This window comes from Malania oleifera, chromosome 7 (genome assembly GCF_029873635.1).
Source record: "Malania oleifera isolate guangnan ecotype guangnan chromosome 7, ASM2987363v1, whole genome shotgun sequence".
NCBI classification, from domain to species: Eukaryota; Viridiplantae; Streptophyta; class Magnoliopsida; order Santalales; family Ximeniaceae; genus Malania; species Malania oleifera.
In genome coordinates, this window is record NC_080423.1 from 88,040,028 (window position 1) to 88,050,929 (window position 10,902).

Here is a 10,902-nt window from a genome sequence, read left to right on the forward strand (position 1 = left end):
AGACCAAATGGTGTCCGATGAACTAATCTCTCCTAGGACTACATAATGTGTATATGTCTTCAATTTATATAGTGGTTTGGATTTTTACATGTACAACCTATTTAGTTATCTAGCATCCTAGGAAACAAGTAAGAAGATTGTGCATGTTTTTCACGTAACATTTAAAATTCAACATGCACCAGTGGATAGTTCAGCATGCGCCAATAAGCAAGGATGAAAAAAATGAAATTCTTTTATAATTCACTCATCCTTTCAAAAATATTTTAGCATGCATTGAATTATCTATCATAATACATGGTTTCATTTATGGGAAAAATTTTATCGAAATTTCGGCAGCATTTCGTCTGTAAATTGGACATTTTCCCACTTTTACCATGTACCTAATACCTGATAGGTTCAAACAAATAATTCATAATTTAGCTCAAGCATGCGAGAACCTATATTCACTACCAACATGCAATTCTCATCAACTGCATCTGCTATGCAGGAGGCATTCAAGACTAAGCATCTAATCAGGTAGTTCAATCAATATATCAAATGAAATATAAACTATCCATATGAAGATATAATCATTAGACAAGTGATGGATAGTGGCATTCAGCTCAAATAAGTTATCCATCAAATATAATTGAGCTTAAATCAAGAGATGGGATATAAGCATTCATTTAAAAACAAATTATCCATTCATGAGAAACTATAGACATTTAAGTAAGAATGGACATAGGCATTCAGCTCACATCAGATCAAATTTTAAACAATATCCATCCATCATAGAGTGTATTCATTTAGCACAAATGGATATTTGCATTTAGCTTAACAAAAGTCATCCAAGTAGTATAAGCACTAATTTAAGATGTTTATTGGATGAATTTTAAATTTTCTGCTCCCCCTCAGTTATGCTGCTAAAGGGTTTTATATTCAATTTAGTATCTAGCATAACTGATATTTTTCAAATGGGAGAATGAGCTTATGAATGTGTTTGAATATGATTAAGCGTTTAAGCTCCATGATGAGTTTAGGGCAGCATGATATATAATACTATGATAGATTCCCTAAACCTCAATCTGTGTGATGGACAAAACATGCTACATTTAAGATTTTTGAAATTATAGCACATATATATAGCATTACGAGTATAGTGACATTTTAAAATCAATTCGTCCATTTGAATGGGATTTTGTTTAAACATGCTTATGAGGTTTAATTTAAGAACTGATAATGATATAAGCATGCACTCGCCAACATTATCATATATTAACCAGTCATAATTATATGTATATATATTAAGCTTAGATTGGATAAGATCATTAAAACTCACATATTTGCTAGATTTTTCTTAGGGTTCTCAGAACAATAATAGTGTATATTAAGGTTTTGAATTTTAAGCATTATACACTATTTAGGCATTTAAAGTATTCTAACCCTATGTATGACAATTTCTAAAATCTTATGAGTATATAAAAATTTCTTTGAGATGTACCTCATAAGACATCATGCTATTATTATAAAAGATTTATCATGATTCATACAAAGATTTAATACAAGATATATCATACAAATCATGACATGAAATTAACACAAATATCATATGATTCACAGTAGCAAACAAATCAAACACAAGATATATCATGTGAATCATATTATGAATTAATCAATATATTAGAAGGAGAATAGATATGCCTTTAAGTTTTACTCCTTCTTAATCATTTAAGCTCGGAGTAGTGTTCATCTCTCTTTTGGTTTCTTATACCCTTTATGTTTCCCAAAGGACCTTAGTACTCAAAAGAATAAACTTGCAAAACCATTAGTGACTAAGGCATATAAAAAGTATGCATGACACAACAGAAGATATGCATTAAAACACATGTCATGTAAATTCAATTTATTTTCAAATTTTGGGAAATTTGCAATTTGAAAACATTTTCAATGGGATATGATAAGCATGAAAAACACTTTCCAAATCCTCCAATCATTTGATTTTACAAAAGAATTTTTGATAATCACATGTAAAATCTACGCAATAAAACCAGTGGAGGATTTGTAAGGCGCTGACCCTCAAAACAGGGATACACTGAAAAATGAGTCGTTGCAATCTTTATGCAAATAGCGTTTAAACTTATTGCAACCGGGCTTTGATACTAATTGTTGGAATTGGTGTGATCCCAAAAGGGGGGTGAATTGTGTTTTAAAAACTTTTTGACTAATTTAAACAATTCGCTGATTCACCACAATATCATATCCCCTTCAACATGTATACGTGTATATAAAGTGAGTTTAACAATAAAAGCAAACATACACATGTGCAGTATCTTATTTAAATCAAATGTGTGCATGAAAATAATTTCGACATTAAATAAACATTCATACACATGCTGAAATTAAAATATAAGAACTTAAATAAGACAGAAAAAGAGACACCAGATTTGTTTTCGAGGTTCGGCCAAACCAGCCTACATCCACGCCTTGGGCTTACCCCCAAGGATCCACTATACCTGCTCACTTAACTGGGTGGAGCAAAAGCCTTTTATATCCTCTCCTTATGAGGCGAGGAAAACCCTAGCTCAATTACTAGGTTGAGCAAAACTAGTCTCACTTGCGGGGCTAAGACTCCCCAGTTCAATTTCAGGTTGAACCAAACCGGTCTCACTTGCGGGGCTGAGACTCCCTAGTTCAATTAATGGGTTGAACCGAACCTTTCTAATAAAATCACTTTGTACATAAAATATGCTTCTGAAATACAAGCAGAGATATACAACATTAAAATCTAATATGCATTCTCATATGATTTTGAAATGAAGCTCATGTAGAGTATGGGTTTTCTCTTAAAATATTTTTCAAGTAAAACTTGAGAGTTTGGAAAATGATTTTCTCTTCTAAAATGATTGACCTTTATAAAATAGAAGAAGAAGTCTCTCAAGCAAGTATATATTAAATTGATATATGCTCAAGGCTCCCTCTTGTATAACCTAAAGAAATTCTCCAACAAATGTATGTCAAGATAAGAGTAGGAAAATATTAGGGTTTTCTTCAAAATGATTGACCTTAGTAAAATTAATCCTAAGAAGGCATTCAAGCAAAATATATGAGCAAGAATATTAGCCAAAGCCTTCAAGACATTATTCACAATAAATTTCTCCAAAAAATATTTTTTCAAATAAAAGAATATGGAAGAAATTTAATCTTTGAAAACATGAAAAATAGAAAGGCCTTCAAGCAATATACATATAGAGAATGTTATATGCTCAAGCCTCTTCAAATATAACCCCAAAAATATTTTCCCCAAAAATGGTTTTCAAAAGAAGAGAATAGGAGACATTTTAATCTTTGAAAATATATCACAAATGAAAGAAGAAGGCCATCAAGCAATATATATGTATATGATATATGCTCAAGCCTCTTCACATAAAACCCCCAAGAATATTTTCCCCCAAAATGATTTTCAAATAAAAGAAGAGTAGGAGAAAAATGAGAATTTAAAGAATAAATGGGTTGTAGAAGTGTGGGAGAATCAAAGAATGATAAACTAAATTAACAAAGGGATTCTCCAACAATTTTCAAGTGTTTTGGGGTTGTATTTATAGGCAAAAACCCCTTGTGATCGTTATATAGCCGTTGGGACCTTAAAATATATTTTTAATTTCAAAACTAGCCATTTTTTGGCCGTTGGGACACTTTCCCGAGAAGGTCGGTCAACCAGGCTCAAGGTACTATGGTCGACCGAGGCTTGAAATCAACGAGTTTGGTCGACCGTAGTGAAGGTTCAGTCGACCGACCTTTACTTTTCTGCGCAGACACTATTCAGTTTAGTCATAACATTTTCTATACAACTCCAAATTGGATATTATTGATATCAATAGAAAGGTAAGATAAAATCCCACAATGTTTATGTTGAACACATTTTAAGATAATTATTTTTGTTTTAAGAAAAATGTCCATCAATGAGGCGGAAGAAACATGAAGGGAGTTTTTCACTTACGGACACGTTTCAGTTTTTTGGCCATAACTTTTTCTGTGTAACTCTAATTTGAACATTCTTGGTATCAAACTCAAACTATGGGAAAATTCCACAATTTTCATGTTGAACATGGTTTGATATGAGATCGAATTTAGTGATAAAATTGCTCATTTCTAACATTCGGTCAACTGGCCGGTTGACCGACCCCTTTGAAAAATTTAGTATTTGCCTTATTTTAACTTTAGAACCATTTAAAAACCTTTGTATAAGTTAGGCATTTTATGAAAAGAGTTTTTCATGTTATTTGGAGGTCCTATGGTCAATCTAAGGTTAGGTAGAGCTTCAATTTTAAATCATGTAAGATGCTTGCACATTCAACCCTAATTACTATTACAACCTAGAAAATAAATAAAGTCTTCGTGTCTTCTGCTCCTCAATGCTCCATGGAATATGCCGATTGGTGTTCTTCTCAGTGCTCTTTACGACTTCCATTTTGCATTCATCACTTGTGCTTACAGAAATATAAATTCGTTCGCACTCAGTTACACAAGTGGGATACTGTGGTTTGTCATTATCAAAATAGGGATCGGACTCAAAAAGTCAACAGCACAAATAAAAGAATATTAAATATTTAAAAAATAATAATATCAAGAATGCTTCAAAGATTTCAAAGTTATAGAATGAACTTTTTCCCACAAGATTTTTTAAACAAAAATATGAAACTAAAGGTTCTTGCTTTCTTAATAAAATATTAAATAAAACTATGAGAGAAGAAAAAATTTTACAATGAAGATTAAATGCCCAAATAAAAAACCTTGAATACCAAACCTTAATATCAAACGTGCTTAGCAAGATGTGTGTGTGAATGCCCTTTGTGAAGCTGAGAGAATGCCCAAAAGATGTTTGAACTTGATAAAGTGTAGGCAAAATATGCAAAAGTTTGGTAATCTACTCAAAACTCTCAAAAGGTAGGCAAAAACTCATGCTCTAGGGTTTAGACGTCATATTTAAAGGTGTTCTTGGACTTAGGTTAAGTTCTTGCGGTTGGATCAATTTAATCAAGAAAATTTCACATGTATTCACGCTGAACCGATGTTCTGCGCAAGCGACTTTCAATGTTTTGGACATAACTTTTACTATAGAACTCCAAATTGGACGTTCTTGATTTCAACAAAAAGCTAAAATAAAATTCCACAACTTTTATGTTGAACAGAGTTTAAGATAAAAAGTTATGGATTAAGAAAAATGTCCATCAATGTGATGAAAAAACCTGAAGGGAATTTTTTTACTACGTACACCTTTCAGTGTTTTGGCCATAACTTTTTCTATATAATTCCAAATTACAAATTTTTAGTATCAACAAAGAGAAAATCCCACAACTTTTATCTTGAACACTTGTTAGGATAAAAAGTTATGGATTGAGAAAAATGCTCATTTATACTGTCTAGTCGGTGGGCTGGTCAACTAACCCCTTTGTAAAAATTAGTTTTTGTCTTCTTTTAACTTCAAAACCATTTTAAAAAATTTGTATAAGTTAGACATTTTATGAAAAAGGTTTTTCATGTTACTTGGAGGTCCTATGGTCAATCTAAGGTCATATTTGAGCTCCCAATTATATCTTATGAAATATGTAAATACAAGTGGGATTAAACACACATTACAATTGAAAATCTGAGGTATCTTCATCCTTTTGCTCTTTTAATTTCATCAAATATGTCAGGTTGTATGCGCTTCAAGTTTCTCATGGCTTATATAGCATTCGTATCATTTGTGCGTGCTAAATAATGATCTTGCTAAAAAGGCTCAATGCACAGATGAGATAATTGTGTTTTGTCATTATCAAAACGGGATCAGAGTCAAAAAGTCAATAGAGTGTCCTCTTTGTAAAGTGCATTCTACCGATCGAGGTGAAGTTGGTGACATTTGCATTTTACTTCTCTTCCAAAACAATGTCAGGTTTTTCTTATTTTACTCATTTGGTTGTCTCGGTTCTCTTTTTAACATGTTCAAATGCCACACCATTATTTCTATCCTATTTTGCTTCATGGACAATATAAGCAACTATTTTTATCTATCCACTGCTTCGAAAATAGTGTTCAACTAGTCGACCCTTCCAAGCTGTAATCGTCTTTATGAGCAACCCACCTATGCATAGATATTTGAACAAAACGCGTTGTTTCTTTTTCATGCATCCCATTCCTTTTTACTGTGATGAATATCTTCAAAAGATCTCTCAAACTCTATTGCATTTAAAAATTCAGTCTAATCATTGCAAACTTCACCATAGATACAAGACTAATACAAGACTATTAGTGATAGTTTAAAAAAATCATCGCTAATAATAGACTATTAGTGATGGTTCAAAAAAATCGTTGCTAAGACTAGGTTATTAGTAACAGTTCTTGAAAATCGTCACTAATATTGTTAACCTTTTTCCCAGTCAACAAGTGCATTATTAGTGACGGTATTATAAATCATTACTAATACAAGACTATTAGTGACGGTTATTGAGAACTGTTACTAATAATAGACTATTAGTAACGGTTTCTAAAAATCGTCACTAATATTGTTAACCTTTTTCCCAGTCAACAAGTGCATTATTAGTGACTGTTTTAGAAATTGTTACTAATAAAATATGATTAGTGACGGTTTATGAGAACTGTTACTAATAATAGACTATTAGTGACGATTTTTGAGAACCGTCACTAATGTTGTTGACCTTCTGCACAATCAATAATGCATTATTAGTGACGGTTCTATAAACTGTTACTAATACAAGACTATATATTAGTGACTATTTTTTTATACCATTACTAATAATGAACTATTAGTGACAGTCCATGAACTATCACTAATGGATTATTAATGACGATTTCAAAACATTACTAATACCTCAAAAACGTTGCTAATATTTTTTCGAAATATTTTGAATGCGAAAAGTGGTTTTCCACGATAGTTTGAGCAGAAAAACTAGTTTTAGTGATGAAAGTATTAGTGACGGTTTGAATTTCGTCACTAAAAGTTCCGTATTAGTGACGATTGTCAAAACCGTCACTAATACTTTTGTTACTAAAAACCAATTTTTTTGTAGTGTTTTATATGAAGATACACATGATGTAAATGCTAATGTGGTTGTTTATGATTTTGACATATTTGAAACGGAGATATATAAGGAGGAAGATGCTGAAAAGGATGAAGTGGAATATCATTCTCTCATTGCCATGGCACACAACCAAGAGGCATATGATTTCACTCCTAATGAAAAACCTTCTTATAATGAGTTATTTAATATTTTCAATGTAATGTCATGATATCTTGAAAGTATTGGTGTTGAATAAAAAGAGTTCAAGAGGAAATTGAACATTTTGTCTAGTGCAAATGAGTTTATGAAAAACGAAAGAAAAAATGTGAAGAATAAGATTGTGCCAAGTTCTTCCCTTGATGATTTGAGATTGGAGAATGAAAATTTGAAAAAAAAAGAGTTGAAAATCTCAATTATGTTCTTTCAAAAGTTGCTCTAAGTAAATAACAACTTTAACAAAATATTAGTTAATCAAAATAGTATTCTTAACAAATCTGAAAATGGGCATTATTTATACTGAAGGAAATCATATGTTAAAAAGATATGGGTACCAAACAAGTCTAAATTAGTTTCACATGATAATATCCTAAAATTTGGAACTTAATTGAAAATGATCTTCTTTGAAAAATGAAACCATTTGGTTTTTAAAACATTTTTTTTTTCAAAATAATTGTTTTGCTCAAGGATTCATCTTACATAAGAGAATAATATTTGTTTTCAAACTTGTGTTTTATTCTTCCCTCAAAATGTTTGTATATTAGACATATTTATTTGTGCAAATCTATTTCTATCTTTTGAAAATTGATATAAAATTAGTAATTTCTTGGAATTGTAAGCATGATGTTGAAAAAATTAAATTTCTTATGTTGAAATGTTTATCGCGAAACCTTACTTAAAATTTGGATATATATATACATTGGTTTGGGGGGAGCATGCTCAAAATGAATGTCATATCATTGTTGAATTTTTTTTTTTTGTAAACTATGAGAATATTTAATATCTTGTCAGTAATATGAGCATATTGAATATATCATTGTTGAAGTGTTTTATTTTTTTTTTTTTAACGAAACCTCAAATTTATTGATAGTTCTCGTTTATGACGAAGGAATATCATGGTTACAAGTAAGGCATACGTGATTTACAAATAAATTATAAAAACCAATTTAAGCATCAAAATCAATAATAAAAAAATCAATACCATAATCTAACTAAAATAATCTAAACATGCTTTTATGAATTCAAAACCAAATAAAAACAAACATAAACCAGAGCAAAATCAGAAGAAAACAAAATGATGTCAATTAAAAAAGAAGGCTTGAAATACTCATCTTATCCATACAAATGAGACTTTTCATTTTACTTGACAACACATCACCTACAAAATATCTTCTCGTGTGGCCTCCCTCGTCTTGACTTGTCAAGAAATCGGTCATCTAATTACTTTATTTAAATTGGTGTTTTATAAAGAACTGAAGACCTTATAAGTTGAGCAAGCTTCAAAAGAAATTCTTTCAATTTGTGGATCACGTAATTTCCATTTCCACCATTTAACAAAGTTAAACCCAACTACAACATGAAAGTTCAACCCCAAGTTCCAATCATTAATCAAAACACTCACTAAAAACATACTACAAATAAAATAAAGGTAAATTTACGATTAACACCAACTACATCCAAGCTTATGCATACGAGAGAACCATTGACACTTACAAACACAATAACTCTCGAATACAAAGAGTCATGGCTCAAGTCAAGTACATATCACATAGGCTAGGACCTACACACTAATAGTGGGATTGGAAGATTACCTTCTACAGCTTCGTGGAGGTTCAAAGAAGAGAAGAAAGAAGAACAGACTCAATGGCAAGCAGTAGCAACCAGATTAGATGCATTCTTTGTCAATAAATCCACAAACCAGCAGACTGTTCGATTGTAAAATTTGTTGAAGAAAAGAAGTTTCTTCCTTCATCTTCCACGAGAGAAGAAAGGAGAAAAGGAAAAGGCAGTAGGCCAATCCCAGTTCATTATGCAGAAAGTAGAGCTACGGGAAGCAGTAAATCAATTCATAAAGTTTCAGAAAGCAGCAAGGAGGCGAAGAAAGATAAAAGTTATATTCAGTGTTTTATCTGCAGCTAGTATAGGCATTACGGTATGCAATGTTCCAAGAACCCTAAAGTTAGAAAGACTAAAAGGGAGGAAGTCATGGCAATCAGAGAAAAACAGGAATATAATTTAATCAGTGAAGATGAAGACTACTTAGAAACCAGTAAGGTTAAAGAAGTAGATCTGCGTATTGAAGACTTTTTGGGAAGGATTCTAGAAATTTCAAACGACGATAAGAGAAGATTGTTAGAAGGATTACTAAAGGAACCAATAAGTCCAGCAAACGATGAATTCTCTATCAGATTTAAGGAGGTAGTTGAAATAATTAAGAAATTTGAGGCAATTGTTTCAAATAACTACAGAGTAATTAATAGGGAAAATACTGTTGCTCTTATTCACCAACAGATTAAGGTAAAGGTAGAAATGGATATAACGCTCAAAAAATATAAATTTACTACTAGAGCAAGAATAGGAATTTCGAAGTACCCGAAATTAAAGCAGTATTGGATGAAAAGTGGACTATGTATTCCAAAATTGCACATTCCTAGAAACATCAACCCTGAGAAGCTAATGCTAGTACAGAAAGCTCTTAAGACTGAAGAAGTCCAATTCTTTGGGTTCAGTAAAATAAGACAAGCCTTTAATTTTCTTCCAGCATTGGTAGAGCATGTACTTAATTTCACTAATCTAGGGAAGTTATGGTGTACATGGTACATAGAACCAATAGAATTAAAGACGGTGAAGATACAATTTTAGAACCTTTTTGCAGAGGACTGGAAGGATGGACCGGTTTTAGACCTCAAAGAAGAAGAATCAGATTGGGAAGATTTCCAAAAGCACACAAAGTTTTATGAATTAGTTCAAAATTTGTGGGGAATTTATCTTCTTGAATCGATATCTGCATTAAATTGTGTTATGTTTGCAGATTATAAAACTCTTATTGCAATTGAAGGAAAGTATCTCAAACTTTCTAAAGAGGCTAATTTATCAAACTTTGTTATTGAAGTAAACAAAGTAATTAGCTAGATGATTAGAAATTGGGAGTGTCATCTTCCATCAACACAAACCATGAAAAATTGATCTTCAGTTAGTGTTAGCAGAGCTTGCCAGAAAAGATGATGATATCATCGAAGCCCTAAAAGATCTTTGAAGATAGTCAGGATCTTTGCTAGATGTACAGTCCAGATGATAGTCTAGAATTTCATCATATCTTAGGTCAGACTAGACCTGGCAAAATGGATAAAAAATCGTTAAACTGACCCGCATCCGACTCTTTTTAACCGACCCGCATCCGACCCGTTTTAACCGGCTTATAATCAACCGCTTGCTAAATGAGTCGAATATAGTTTTTCATTTCTATATCCGCTTAATTAGCGGGTCGGGTCGGGTTTATCCGGCGGATATCCACCAACCCGCTTAAAAGCCTATTACTAATGAACCCATAAAAGCGCCCAACTACCCTGCCCAGAGCCCAATGTGGCAGTGCCCACACGGCTCACATGCCACACAGACAGCCTACACAGCCAACAATCTGTCAGTCGCACTCCCTGGCCAGCCCAATCCCAAATCTCAAAGTCCCACTCCCACTGCCGTCGCCAACTGCTATCCACGAGCCACGATTCCTTTGCTCAGTCACTCGCCCAGTCGGCCCTCGTCGGACACCCATCTTTGTCCTTGCTCTCTTCTCTCTCCCTCGTGGCTTTTCTGATCTACAATCCCAACTCCAAAGGCTATTCGGGTTCTTCTGGGGGATTTTGTTGTT